At 49.1% G+C, this 14,832-nt stretch overlaps 1 protein-coding gene across 1 annotated transcript in view; it reads left to right on the forward strand.

Annotated features, from left to right (window-relative positions):
* The window catches only part of LOC143113470 (endonuclease V-like), a 42,601-nt gene that overhangs the window by 19,416 nt on the left and 8,353 nt on the right, over positions 1-14,832 (forward strand). The window lies entirely within an intron of this gene.

The raw sequence follows: 14,832 nt of genomic DNA on the forward strand, positions 1-14,832 counted from the left end.
GAGATTATGGTGGCTGCAGGGTCTCTCCTCCTCAAAAAGGGCCTGTGCTGTGCTGTGCTGTGCTGTGCTGTGCTGTGCTGTGCTGTGCTGTGCTGTGCTGTGTGAATGTTGGTCCATGCGTGTGACTGGTAGGAATATCCCCTCACTGTATAGGTCAGTGCCACTGATTGCTTTTAACAGGACTCCCAGCATTCATGACAATGATTCAGAGCATTTTGAGGTTGAGTTTATTTTTTTGTATGATAATATACACCTAATACTATTGATGGATACATTACATCCCACATGGAAGGTACCGTTATATGACATGCATTATGGGACATTGAGTCAACAGTTCAGTGTGTAGTTTGGGGTATTTTGGTTTGCTTCCATCCCTAGTGGTGCTGGGGGATTTTGGGGTGACTCTGAGCTGATGCCAGTTTGGCAGTCCTTGTCCCTAAAGGTGTTAGAGGCCACCTGCTGTCTCAGGCTGGGGGGCTGATAGGCTGTGGGAAGAGGAGAGGACAGGACAGGACAGGATAGGATAGCAGAGAACAGGAGAGGAGAAGGGAGAGAGGGCTCAGATGCCCAAATCAAACACAACAGCTTGAAGAGGTTAGTGAGCTGGACAAGCAGTTTCTATGAGTTTTTCACTCCATTTTTCAATCTTTCAGAGAGTTGGGAGGAAAACTGCATATGAGCCCCTTGTTCTTGGTGGCCATTGTAAAGGTTTGGGGAGAGTCCACTCTCCACCCCACCCTGTGTCCTATTAAGGCACGATTGCTCAAAACTCCCTCACTACTGTACATGGGCAGCCTGCGGAGCAGAACGCTCCTGCTTCTCATTCAGACACGCCCAGGACGTCTGCCACCTCGCAGAGGTCCTTCCTCAGGGACCCTCATCAAAATCCACTCCCACTCGCTCACAGTCCGTTTTAGATCATCCCTCGTTTTATCCTCCAATGTGGAGGAAAGGAAAAGGAAGAAAGCACAGGGGTGTTTTTTCCCACCAAGAAAGTCCTCCGCTCCTCCCTCCCACACATTGGAATCTCTGGGCTTCAGCAGAATGTGTAAAGCAAGCGGAGGTGTCCCTGAGGAGCGCCGGTGCAGCCCTGTGGTCTCCCCCGTTTGGGAAGCCTGGCTGGGATCTCGTCACGTTAGCTCACTAATGAGGCCCCCGAATCTGCTGAGTGCAACCGCACCGTGCCTCAGACTTCCGTGTCATCTCACTAAATATATTGAAGTAGAATTGCTGAAGAGATGGTTAAGTGTCCAAGATATATAAGGTGTATAATATATAGATATATTATTATAACATATATATTATATATATATTTTATATACACATTGATGCCCATTTCACCAATGTCTCTGCTGGAGTCTGCACCAGCCTGTGGTATCTCTGAGCAGAAATGCATAGAGGATCCCTCAGTGTGATGGCAGTGAGACTGATAATGGCTTTGAGCTGTGCCCAGCGCTGGCACCCTTATTCCACAGCAAAAAAATGGAGCAAATCCTTGAATGTGTGATGTGGCCATGTCTCCTTAAGACACCTAAACAGGCGGCATATCCAGATGCGTCTTACAGCTGCTTGGAATTTATCTGCAAATTCTGATCCCCTCACATCGGTGGCGTCACCTGCTGCATATGGATGCCTCATTTCCCCCGACAGGGAGGAGAAGGGCTCTGTGGTGTTTGAAAAGCCGCTTATTGATTAAGCTTTTTATCCCAGTTTTGTTGTGCTTCAGAACAGCTGTAATTGTCAGTCATGTGAGTTCGGTTTAATTGCCTGCTGTGGCTCTTGCCGCTCACAAACATCGACACTTTGCATCAATGGCTGACCGCGAAAGAGACGAACCGTACAAATGTGTCGCACGTTTTATTGACAATAACTTAATGAATTGAGTCACAGCGCTGAAACAAGAACCCAATTTGGGACTGAACTTTTGCAGGTGATGGCCTGACATTTTATGTGCTACACGTCCACCTACAGCTAATTTATTTAGTATCATTTGTTAATTAAATGACATTTCTGCTCCCTCATGGTCTCCACTTGTGAAACGATTGGGATTCATTTGCCGTGGTTGTCTGTGCTGATAGAACTAGAACTGAATCATTATTGCTCTGCGCTCCCTTCACAGCTGGTCACCACAAAGGTCTGAGATGGCCATCGCTGGCGCTAACCCTTGTGTTAGCCTCAGCGTACGCTGGCCTTGCGAACAGGGAGAGATCCAGTCTTTGGCCATCCTGTCTTTATAGCGCTCCTTCAGGTCCGAGCGTGCAGCACAGCCCCCCGCCCACCGCCCCACCCCCCCGCCGAGCTCAGGTAATGAGTCCGCCACCCCGCAGGGTGCTGACCAGCGGGAGAGCGGGCGGGTGGGCGGACGGGAGATAAATGGGAGTCCCTCACCCTGACCACACCGAGGCCCGGAGAGCAGGCGGAGCGAGGGACGAGAGCGTGAATGGGAACAGCAGGAGAGGAGATGGAGGGAGGAAGAGAGGTGAGAATGAGAGAGAGAAGGTGGGGAACAGGGTGGAGAAGACCCATCAGGTGGGTTGAGATTGAGGGGTGTTGCGTTTTGTGTCCACTCTGGTGTCTACGGGACTCCCGTAACACAGTAGAGATCGCTACTCCTGTAGGTGTGGGTGCGCTCGTCTTCGGACTGTGAGGATTTCACAGGGTAAAAGAGGAGGTGTGTGTTTTGTGACTATTCTGGTGTCCAAAGGGATTCCCTTTAACACAGTTGAGATCGCTACTCCTGTTGGTGTTCGTCTTCGGACTGTGATAATATCACAGGGTAAAAGAGGAAGTATCTTTCAGTGTGTGTGTCTGGTGCGAGGGCCCCTTTTCGACGGGTTTAGGCTGTACAAGAGGATTGACTTGATGGAGAGGCTCGCCCTATCTGAATCAAAATCCCTAATTTGGGGTTTAGGGGCTAAGGAAAATAGACCACTTCAGGGTCTCTCTCTATCTCTTAGTCGCTATTCCCTGTTCCCTTCGACTTGTACTTCAAAATGTGGTTAACTTCACTAAAAGATGAAGAAATTCAGAGCTGTATTTGCCATAGTTGTTTGTCATCAAAATCTGAGAGAGGTTAAAAACTCACTACAGACATTCGTCTGTCTAGATCGGAGGGAGGATCAACTGCCCTATTCTTTTGGGAGCTTTATCAAATTGAAATTAATGCTCTTTTTAAATGACAGTTCTTGTAACATAAGAACTTCAATTGACCACAACGGATCTATAACAATTTAGATTCTATCTATAAATACACTTGTATTTATCAGGCAGATTTCCGTATCCTCGCTTGGGTGTGTGATGTGCATTTAGACCACAACGGGTCCTAGACTTTAGCTTCACAAACAATTTGTCGCGCCAAATAAATTAGCTAACAAAGCCTTTTTGTTTTTTTGTCTGCCCTGGAGCATAGGACTTTCCTTCCCAAATGCCTGGCTGAGTTCGCTACTCCTGTGTATGTCAGTGCAGTATGTTTTTTGCCCATATACAGTGTCTTAGAAAGTAGCCCTCAAGCGGACGCCTTACTTACCCGGAGCGAAGTCAAATCTTTGGAGCAGGAGGCCCTATTGCAAGGCATCCGGGGTTCTCAGCAACACAGGAGAGGCAGAAAAATACGATAAAAACGCTAGACGGTCTTTTTACAAACTCCTAATCAAAGGTTAGGATTTTGACTTTTATTAAATACAAACAAAAAATACAAGGAATGAAAACTGTCTAAGTCTAAAGGCTAAAATGCTCGGTCCAAAGAAAAATGAAAATGAAAAAGAACAACAAAGAACCAAAGAACAAGGGGCTGTTCTCATTTTATACCCCTCTCGGTCAGGCAGGCAAGGGGCCGTTCTCTTTTTATACCCCTCTCGGTCAGGCAGAACATGTCCAAGTTTGGTATTATGTCTTACCATGAAATATTGGTTCTGCTTTTTTTTTTTGTTTAGTTGCCAGTCAGCTTTTTGTTTTGCTGACAAACAGTTTCTTACAGCTGGTACATTATGTTCTTAGATTCTGTCTTTACATTTTGTTCAAAGCACCTCTCATTTAGCAAAACACACTTTAATTCTAACACAATCTTTCTATATCTAAGCAAACACATTTTATGTTTCAAGTAAATATTCCTTAAGTCTGAGGAAAACAGTTTTATAAGTCAAAAAAGTTTTTTAAGCAAGTTTCTTTTATGTTTAAGAAAAAAAACTCTCTAATTTAAGCAAAATTATAACAGGTTATTCTAGCAAAAACAATTTATACTTTTAATTAAGAAAACACACTTAAATTCTAAGTTTCTAAGTTTTTAAATATTATAAGTCTAACTTGATTCATACTGGTTGTCTATCATTATCTTGCCGCATTTGCACATTTTTATTTGTTTTAGAGCAAGCTGGATTTAAGCAGTAATATGACTAAAAATATTTTAATAGCAAATTATGATTCTCATTATTAATTATTATCATATCTTCACATTTGTAAAGTCACGCTACAGCACATTTGTAAAGACACTGGAGTGATGGCAGCAGCATGCAGCAGCGACTGACTGTAATGAGTGAAGTGTACAGAATCGTAAAAAAAACGTAAATCAGGTTTATAGGCCAAGTATACTTGCATATACAAGGAATTTGATCTCTGCATTTATCCCATCTGTGAATTAGTGAACACACAGAGCACACAGTGAACACACAGTGAGGTGAAGCACACACTAATCCGCATCAGTGAGCTGCCTTGCTACAGCGGCACTCGGGGAGCAGTGAGGGGGTTAGGTGCCTTGCTCAAGGGCACTTCAGCCGTGGATGTGGGCATGGGAGAGCAGTGGTACTCGACTTCTCCCACCCACATTTTTCCTACTGGTCGGGGATCCGGCAACCCTTCGGTTTTAAGCCTGAGGCCCTAACCAGTAGGCCACGACTGCCCCAGAACCAGCACGAGCGGCAAGAACTTGCTCTCTCGGTGTAGCAAGTGCTGGTTCTGAACTTGCTCTCTCCCTCTCTTTTTCCCTTTCTCCCTCCCTCCCTCCTACTCTCCACAGCCACTAATTCACTCCTTCGCTCATCCTCCTCTCCTCTCCGATGCTGGTTACTGTGCATCTGCGGCACTAATAGACCCGACAGGCTACTGCTGCTCCGGCTGCCGGACAGCCTGATGGATGTGCTCCGTTACAGCCGTGGAGATTTCCGCACTTGTCAATCTAATGACTCCACATTTGCTTCTACCCGCCCACCCTCCACCCCACCCCAGCCCAGCCCATCCCCCAATCACCTGCACCAACACCCCACCTGTACCACCAAGCTGTTCACACATCCTCTCGAACATCAGGCCTACAGGTTAACACAAAATCGGAGTGGGCAATATGTGAGCAGGCCTGTTTTAATTAAGTTCATGCTGATCCACACATGGAAGTGGCCTTTTCCAAACAGCCCAAATGTCAAGTAAATGTTAAGGAATGTGTTTAGGAATGCCTGGCTGTGGGTTTGCACTGATTGCCTCCTTAGAGAGTTGCCGGCCGTTAGAAACCGAACGGATTGCGGCAGGAAAAAGGTCTTCATGCTTTACCTTGGCCCCCAGACCTGGGGGACTAAATGGATTGACAACAACACATCTCTCTCTCTCTCTCAGTGGTTTTAAGGTCACTGAATAAGACATCCTATGATGATCAGTTTACTCATAACACCCCCTCATATTCTCAGGGAAGGGGGGGGGGTCTCCTCTCCAGACAGTGAGGCTGAAGACTGCTGGCTGAGGCTCTGACTGTCATAAATAATTCATGGTGTGTGTACTGGTAGATCACCTGTTCATTTCCCCTGATGTGTAATGGGCTGATGAGTTGGCCCATGCTCTGAGGCTTTAAAGGCCACTGTTCAGCTCGGTATTCAGATATAGTTTGACCAGGTGATGGACCCATTAATTGGAGTGGTCCCCAGGAGGGAGGCAAATATAGACAAATCTGTGATCCGTAAAAATCACCCTCTTTCTCTCTCTCTCTCTCTCTCTCTCTCTCTCTCTCTCTCTCTTTCTCTCTCTGTCTCTCTGTCTCTATCTCTCTCTCTCTCTCTCTCTGTTTCTCTCTCTCTCTCCACCTCTTGTATGCATGTGGCCTCAATCCCTCTCTCTCTCCTTCCAGCTCACTCATAATCTGTTGCACCGGGGCTATCCCCTCCTCTCCATCTTGCTTTCCCCCTCTCCCTTCTGCCTCACTGATACTCTCAGACATACCACTCCCTCACACACACTCACACGCGCACACACACACGTACACTCACACGCGCACACACACACACACACACACACACACACACACACACACACACACACACACACATACATACTGCCTCACTCTCTCTCACACACAAACACTACACAGATAGAGAAGCAGTTCTCCTAAAATGCGTGGCCAGGCGTCCTGTGTGTTGGGAGCGGGCGGGCGGGCGGGCGGTTGGCTGGACAGGGCGGCGGCAGCAGCAGCAGTGCTTGGCGCCTGAGGCAGCAGGCATCTGGGCCAGCCAGCACTCTAAAGCTGCAGCACGTCTCTCCCCAGCACTCACCGGGACCGCACTACAGGAGGGAGGAGGAGGAGAGAGAGAGAGAGAGAGAAGGATAGAGACAGAGAGGGAGGGAGGGAGGGGAAGAGAGAGTGATAAGAGAAGGAGGTGGTGAGAAAAGGAGGAGGACGAGAAAGAAAGGGGAGAGAGACACATAGTGGGAGAGATTGTGTAAAAAGAAGGCACTGACAGATACTTTATTTACTGCTTTAACACAACCCCTCATATGCCTGCTGTGTGTTGCCAGCCATGCAGAGAGAGAGGGAGGGAGAGAGGGAGAGAGAGAGAGAGGGAGGGAGAGACAGGCGGGGGAGGAAAAGAGAGGGAAGGCAGGCAGGACAGAGAGAAAGAGAGAAGAGAGGAGTGCAGAGAAGAGGTAAAGTCAGAGAGTAGAGATGAGGGAGGGGGGGTGGAGAGATGGGGGAGGGGGCTGACGGGAGACGGCATGTGAAGCAGCGGCGTCTGAGCGGAGGCTGGGCCGGGCTGCTTCTGTCCGTTTGATGCAGTGCGCCAGCTCGGCAATCGTCTCATCATGCTTGGCCTCACACGGAGCCGCGCCGCTCGCCGAGGAAGCGCCGCACGCTCCCCCCGGCGCTGATAAATCACCGCCACCTGCGCCATTTTTCACCGGCTCCTGAGCAGATGTCAGCGCACGACAGGCACACGGGCCTGCAGCAACCACAGACCACCAGGGCCAGAGAGTGTGTGTGGGGAGAGGAGGAGGAGTGGAGGGGAGGAGGAGGAGTGGAGGGGAGGGAGGAGAAGTGGAGAGGAGGAGAAGAGGGGAGAAGTGGACAGAGTGATCATGTAATCAGAGCCTGAATGGATGGCACGAAGGTGTTGGGAGACGAGTGAACAGGGTGAAGGTGATGGAGGATGAGTGTGTGGGGGAGGTGTGAGTTGTAGGGGGTTAAGGGGATGGGGTGATGGTGTTGGTGTTGGTGTATGAGAGTGGTCTGAGTGGATGGGGTGGAGGTGTGAGTGGATGTGGTGGATGGGGTGGTGGTCAAGTGAACTTGGGTGAATGGGATAATGATTTCAGTGGATTAGTACATGCTGAAGAATCCAAACATGAGGAGATAATGGTGCCAATGAGGGAGGGGTCGTATGAAGGGTCCTTGTTCAGGACTAGATATCAACTAGGACCTCAAACAGATAAGAGCAGTTCAATAGACAGGTGGCTCAAGCTAGTAAATTGTAGTGCTCTACATTTCAAGTACTTTCAGACTACTGTCAGATGTACAACTGGTGTCTGTTTTTATCTGAGTAATCAAACTAAATTTGTGTGCTGAGTTATTATCATAAAATGACTGCAAGCGTGGAATACCAAAACACCTTATGGTTACTCACAGATGCGCTTTTGTGTGTACCTGGTCACTCTTCTGGATGGATGAGCTGACGCAGCCTTAATCACATTTGCTGCAGGAATGAACCAGTCTCCAGACACCTCTCCTAATCAAAAGGCCATCTTTGATCCAAAACCCCCCCCCCCCCCCCCCCAAACTTTCTGTGGCCCCTTCAGCAGGTGTGAGCTGTCTGTAACTGTCACCCGGTGAACAAATCCAATGATCATCATGCCATTAAAGCAGCAGGACACTGGAGAAGGGCAATCAGCACAATAAGTCATCACCCCACACGCTGGGAGCCAATCCATTCACAGTGGCTAAGGGGCTGAGGAGAGGGAGAGGGACACTCATCAGATGGTGGACAGAGAGCCGGAGCAGGTCAGAAGGGCTCTTGCCAAGCCTCTCACTCTCCGCCGGACCTCGCGTGGCGACGGGGAGACTGAGAGGAAATGTTCACACTCCATCTCAGAGGAGGTCATTGAGGGCAGTCCTGCTCTAGACAGGCCAGTGATTAGCGCCTGGCTGACTGTTTCATGCATAGTGATATTTTATATTTATTTTTTGCCCATGCATTGGTTTGAGTGTCGGTGGGGTTGTGAGGCCATTGGCTAGACTTCATTCTGCGTGCTGGATGCTGCTGGAAGATCTGTGGGTCCTCTAAGGTCAGGCGTGTTGAGGCGGGTGCTGCTGCCGCAGGTGGCTTCCTTCCTTTCTTCACAGGGTCTGATGTGTGAAGGGCTCGTCTGCAGCATGAGCCTGGAGGAGACGCCAGAGGACTTGATGGAGGAAATGTGCACAGCCCTCACGGAATGTTCCGGAGCGAGACGGAAGTCTTGCAATCATAGACACGATGGCAAATCTGTCCCTGTGGCGTGTCACTGCTCCGGCGGTCCTCACCGTGACAGAGGCTGGTTGCTGCTCAGTTGCCGCATAACCGCCCCCACCCCCCCCCCCACCCCCACCCTTCTCCCACCCCAGAGTGTGATTGACAGGCTGGTCGCCATGGCAGTGGAGGTTGTGCCTGCATCATAATCGTATCGGTTCACCCTTCCTGAGGCGCCTGGCGGCTAGTCAAGCAAGTCGCCACGTCTCATTCCCCCCTACAAATCCCCCGTCCTCAGCCTGAATTGAAAAATCAATAGCATTTTGTTATCTTTTAAGGCAAATCAATGGAGTCCAATCTGTTCCAATAAGAATATAACCATCTCAGATGGACAAGAGAGTGATGGAGTTGGAGAGAGAGAGGGTGTGGGGATAGACAGAGAGGATGAGAGGGAGAGAAAGAGAGATAGAGAGAGAGGAAGAGAGGATGGAAGGAGTGAAGAGAAGTTAATCAATTTCTGACAGCAGAGAACAAATCTGTGGAGAAATGTCTGTCCTCTTCATTCCCCCTGCTCTCGCTGCAGGACAGACTCTGTAAACACTTCAGCCTCCGGCGTGCCATCTCTTTAAGCATTCTCATTCGCCGCTCTTGACAAAACCGCGAGTGAGACACGTAACGCCAGCTTGTGCCTAGACACAGATTAACGCGCTCGTATTGCGCTCGAAAGGTGAGCGCTAGTGAGCGCGCTCCGACAGAGCCGCCGCGGCCCCGGCGTGCCTACGGAAAGCTGCTGGAGGTCTCCCATATATTTTTCCTTCTCTCTTTCAACTGCCGGGGCCCCAGGAGAAAAGGCCCATAAATTATCCCCACTTCAAAGCCTCGACAGCAGCAGCAGCAGCAGCAGGCACAGCCGCTTCGCAACACATCAGTGGATGATCCTCTACATTTTCATGAATGTCGTTTTTGGCGGTGTATGAGTTTCGCCGTCTCTGAGGAAAGGCTCTCGAGCATGCATATGCATGCTACCCAGTGGTGAACACACACACACACACACACACCTACACACCTGTCACAGGCTGCTTTATGGGATACAAAGTGAATTTGGGGGGCACAGCCTAACAGCGTTACGTTTGATAATTCCATTTGGCCGTCCTGCCAGTTTACATTTCCTTTTTGCTGCGGGTGTTTTTTACAAATGACTATGGGAAATGTTCTTTGAAGTTGGGTGCCATTTGCTGACTGCAGAAGCAAATAATCCACCATCATAACCATCACTTTTTATTAGCTCAGTGGGAGGATTGTGAATTTTCTCGCATTCTTTGAGTGTGTATGTGTGTGTGTGTGTGTGTGTGTGTGTGTGTGCGGAAAATGTCCCCGGTTGTCTCAGTATATTCACCTCCCTGTTCAGAATGCAGGGAAATGTGCTTAATTGGCATCAAGTTTGGATTTGGTATTAAATTCTCCTCATTCCGGCTCTGCTTTATTGTGTTAGCACAGCAAAACCCAATCCTCCCTCTTCACAGCCGCCACCTCCCCAGAGTTCTGTTTTACTGTTTACGCTTTTGTTGTTTATTTTATTCTGAGCGCGTTGTTGTTTGTTTGTTTATTTTCCAAGGGGAACTGAGACCACTGACCCCTCTGGCGGTCACCCCGGCGGGTCGGGCCGCGGGGGGACTGATGTCCTGATGAGGCGTTTAATCACGCGGTCACTGAGGGGCCTGGCAGCGGGGATGAGATGAGGCACAGTGCAGCGCCGACGGCTGCTGGCCACACGCATTATGGCCAGTATTTACGGAGCCGGGGGAGATGAGAGATCACATGGCGGCCAGGTTTTGCCATTGAGATGTACTGTGTGGAGCAGAGAGAGATAAAAAGAGAGGGATGGAGAGAGAGAGAGAGAGAGGTGGCTGACTGCAGGTCTCGGGCACCAATGAATATGAATGTGTAGTTAGCAGTGATTTGACAGTCAGGCGGCACACACCCACACACACACACACACTCACGCTCACAGCACCCCCTACACACACACACACACACACACACACACACACACACACACACATACCTGCAGTCTGAGCCCCAAACAATTGCGTATGACCCTGTCTCCAAGTGTCAGCTGGGTGGTGTCTTACTGTGCTGGCGTCACATTCACCAGAACAAATACACAGACAATCCAATATTATATGTGACCTGTATAGATGAGCTGGAATACACACAAATTCACACTGTGTGCTTGCAGTGTACAGATACACATAACCGAGGGGTCATGTAGCACACACACACACACACACACATATTGTGCACAAACTCAGTGTTGTGGTCTGTTCTCTTGTATACTTATATATACTTTCTCTAAAGTCTCAGCTGGTGCACACAGTCACACACAAGCCTCATAAACCAACGGCTCCAGAATCCCAAATACTGATATAAACAGCGTTTGGACAGGTTGGGGTTCAGATGTCCTCCCACACCCAATCACAATACCCAGCCATTTAATGTTTCAGCACAGAACTGCAGTGAAGCTCAGAAGAGCCATACACACACACACACACAATTAAGAGAGCCGTCCATACAGGCTGGCCTCTCTGCCAGTAGTCATTCTGCGTGCCTTTAGAGGAGAGCTGCAGCACCGGCTGACTGTCGCCACAACCATTCATTAGCAGCACTGGCCCAATCCCACAGGATCTGTCTGTGTGTGTGTGTGTGTGTGTGTGTGTGTGTGTGTGTGTGTGTGTGTGTGTGTGTGTGTGTGTGTGTGTGTGTGTGTGTGTGTGTGTGTGTGTGTGTGTGAGAGAGAGCAGGGAGAGTGCTTTTGTGAGTGTGTGTTTGTCAGTGGTTCTAGATTGTCTGTTTACTGCCCCAGTCCCATGGGATGAATATATGACACTGTATTTGTGTGTGTGTGTGTTTAATGTGTTCAGTGTTTGTCTCTATGCATGTACACACATATGTGTTTGGAGCACTTGACTATAAAGGTATGTGCATGCCTGTGTGTGTGAAGGAGATTTATGTGTCAGTGTGTGTGTGTGTATTTGTGACTATGAACGTGTACATGTGAACTCTCTTGGCCATAAATTTGATTCACACACTGTAGGAGTGCGCTGCTCCACACACACACACACACACACACACACACACACACACACACACACACACACACACACACACACACACACACACACACGCGCGCGCGCTGCCACTAGAGTGGGGTATCAGTCACGCAGCCCGCTGCTGGTATTAGGGCTGCAGTAATACACGACGCTCCGCCACAATGTTTTATGCATCGCACAGCCACTAAAATGTGACGCGCATCACCCTCTCGTTATACAGTGCTGTTATCACGGCCTTATTGTGATGTAAGGCACATTATGGTGGGCTTATTGCCAATGCCCGCCACATAATATCCTGATGGGCACCACCGCGCATGCCGTAGACCGGCTTCATTTTTATTGCCACCGCTGCTTAGGGTTGTTGTTTTTGGCTGTCTCTGTTTGGATGGCGTTTTTTGGCCTCCGTTTTCATCTGCTCTTTTTTTCTCCTCCCTTTCTGCCCTTCTGCTTTTCCCCCTCTCTGCTCCCCTTCTTTTTTTCCCCTTTTTATCCTATCTGCCTCTCTCCCCTTCTCTTTCTCCCTCTCTGTCCCTCTCTCTCTCCTCTCCACCTCTCTCTGTTCCTCTGTTATTTGATATCCTCTGATGCCCCCAGTACCCTGCGAGAGGAGCACTGGCTTGTGAAGCGCAGCAGCTCAATGTCAGCCTCGCTGTTCTCTCCCTCTCCTTCTCTCTCCCTCTCCTTCTCTCTCCCTCTCCTTCTCTCTCACTCTCCTTCTCTCTCACTCTCCTTCTCTCTCTCACTCTCCTTCTCTCTCCCTCTCCTTCTCTCTCCCTCTCCTTCTCTCTCACTCTCCTTCTCTCTCTCACTCTCCTTCTCTCTCTCACTCTCCTTCTCTCTCTCCCTCTCCTTCTCTCTCACTCTCCTTCTCTCTCTCTCTCTCCTTCTCTCTCTCTCTCCTTCTCTCTCTCTCTCCTTCTCTCTCTCCCTTTTTTCCCTCCTTTTCTCCCTTTTGTCTTCCCAGTCATCTGTCAGGGCTGGATCATATCTGCAGTGCCTTAAATCTCACAAGCTCTCTCTCTCGCTCTCTCTCTCGCTCTCTCTCTCTCTCTCTCTCTCTCTCACTCTCTCACTTCCTCTCTCTCTCCCTCTCCCTCCCTCCCTCAGTCTCTCCCTCTCCCTCCCTCCCTCTCTCTCTCTCTCTGCTTAGCCTTTAAACTGTGCTGAGTTTTAGTGTGTTATTGTGAAGCTCCACTAGTGAAGCGGTTAGCAGCCGCAGCTAACCCAATTAAATCAGCTGGAAGCCCCAACAACCCCACTGCTGTCCTCTAGAGGTTAAGCTGTGGAGGTGCCAGGAAGAGGAGGAGGAGGAGGAGGAGGGTAGACGTCCCATCCTTCTCCTCCACGTTTTTTCCCCCCTCCTATTATTTCCTCTCCTCTAGTCCCAAAGATGCCATGGGCAATTAGCGGAGGCAGTTAGGGGCTCAGGGGCATCGGCTCCCCAGGGCACGGGCATCGTGGGTGTGGGAGAGAGGCGAGAAAGGGGTGGGCACGCCGCCCAGTGACTCTCCCTCAGAGACGCAGGGCACAGCAACGCTAGCAGGCAGCTCACTTAGCATGTGTACACACACACACACACACACACACACACACACACACACACACACACACACACACACACACACACACAGTCTTAAAATGCACAGCTTTCTTTCAAAGCTAAAGCTTTCACTTTCAAAGCTCGTACACCAATAATGTACAATATGATGATGGTAAGCTGGAGGGGGGGGAGATAGAGAGAGAGAGATTGGATGGGTGCTTATACTGGGTTTTGCATTTGTGATTTTACACAAAACACTTTTGAGCACTAGACACTGATGTAATCTCTAATCTGAGATGCCACCTCTATAAATTTATAAGAACATCCCCAAAAAGTTGGCCTACTAGCTTGGTTCACTTTGGAAATATCACACATCAGCCTTCATTTCGTTGTCACACGAGCTCTTTTTTAACATCACTTGAATGTGATCATCTCCACCATCCTCATGTCCCTCCCGTGCTCTGTTTCCTGTCTAGAAGTCTTCCTTCCTCCGCAGCGCAGGCCCGCCGCAGCCCGGATGCTATTCCTGTGCCGCGTGCTCTTGGGTCAGACGCCGTGCTAAACAACTCCCCTTGAAGCTATTTAGCGCTCGCCTCGGCACCTGTCTCTTTGCTTCTGGAAGCCACTGATCATGTGCCGTCACAGACAGGCCTTCTGCAGCACATGAAAGACAAGTCTCTTGACAAGGGTGTGTTCGTAGAGTGCCGTTTTAAACTGAGAGGGGGGGAAGAAAACAAAGGGAAAAACAAAACATTAAAAACAGCACACTCTTACATAACACCCTTCGGAGGACATGCAACAGAAGCGGAGAGATGAAACATGGATATTAAGCTGCGCAGAGAAAGCTCTGGTGGCACGGCTCGGTTGATTCTTCTCGGTAAGCTTTCCGTCTAACGTCTCCCTCGGCGGGATTTCCATCCCACTTCCGATTACATGAAAACTATGGCAGGATTAGGGGCGACATAATCTCATCCACCAAAGGTGGGGATTCAAAGCTGTGTACTTCTTGTGTTTCGGACATCCTGCAGTCCTTTGTGACACAAAGTCTGTGTTCCTTCCCCTTTGTCGTCCATCCATCCAGCTGTTCTTCCACCATTGCATTCTGCTCTGTGGTATCATCCAGCTGTTCTTCCACCATTGCATTCTGCTCTGTGGTATCATCCAGCTGTTCTTCCATCATTGCATTCTGCTCTGTGGTATCATCCAGCTGTTCTTCCACCATTGCATTCTGCTCTGTGGTATCATCCAGCTGTTCTTCCATCATTGCATTCTGCTCTGTGGTATCATCCAGCTGTTCTTCCATCATTGCATTCTGCTCTGTGGTATGAAATGGAAGTCTTTTATTTGCTCCCGAAATGTTCATCAGGCCAGGCTAAAGTGGTTGCAGTCTATTAGATGGTTTTAGCTTTCGTCTGAGTGTCTCAACAAATTAATCACATACTGCAGCTTTTTTGTTCCACTTTGTAAAAATTTCCCGTCAATCACATTATGT

Source organism: Alosa pseudoharengus, unplaced genomic scaffold (genome assembly GCF_046254945.1).
Source record: "Alosa pseudoharengus isolate Yale_2024_CS ecotype anadromous, Long Island Sound unplaced genomic scaffold, YU_APseudo_1.1 YU_APseudo_1.1_scf_1, whole genome shotgun sequence".
NCBI lineage: Eukaryota > Metazoa > Chordata > Actinopteri > Clupeiformes > Clupeidae > Alosa > Alosa pseudoharengus.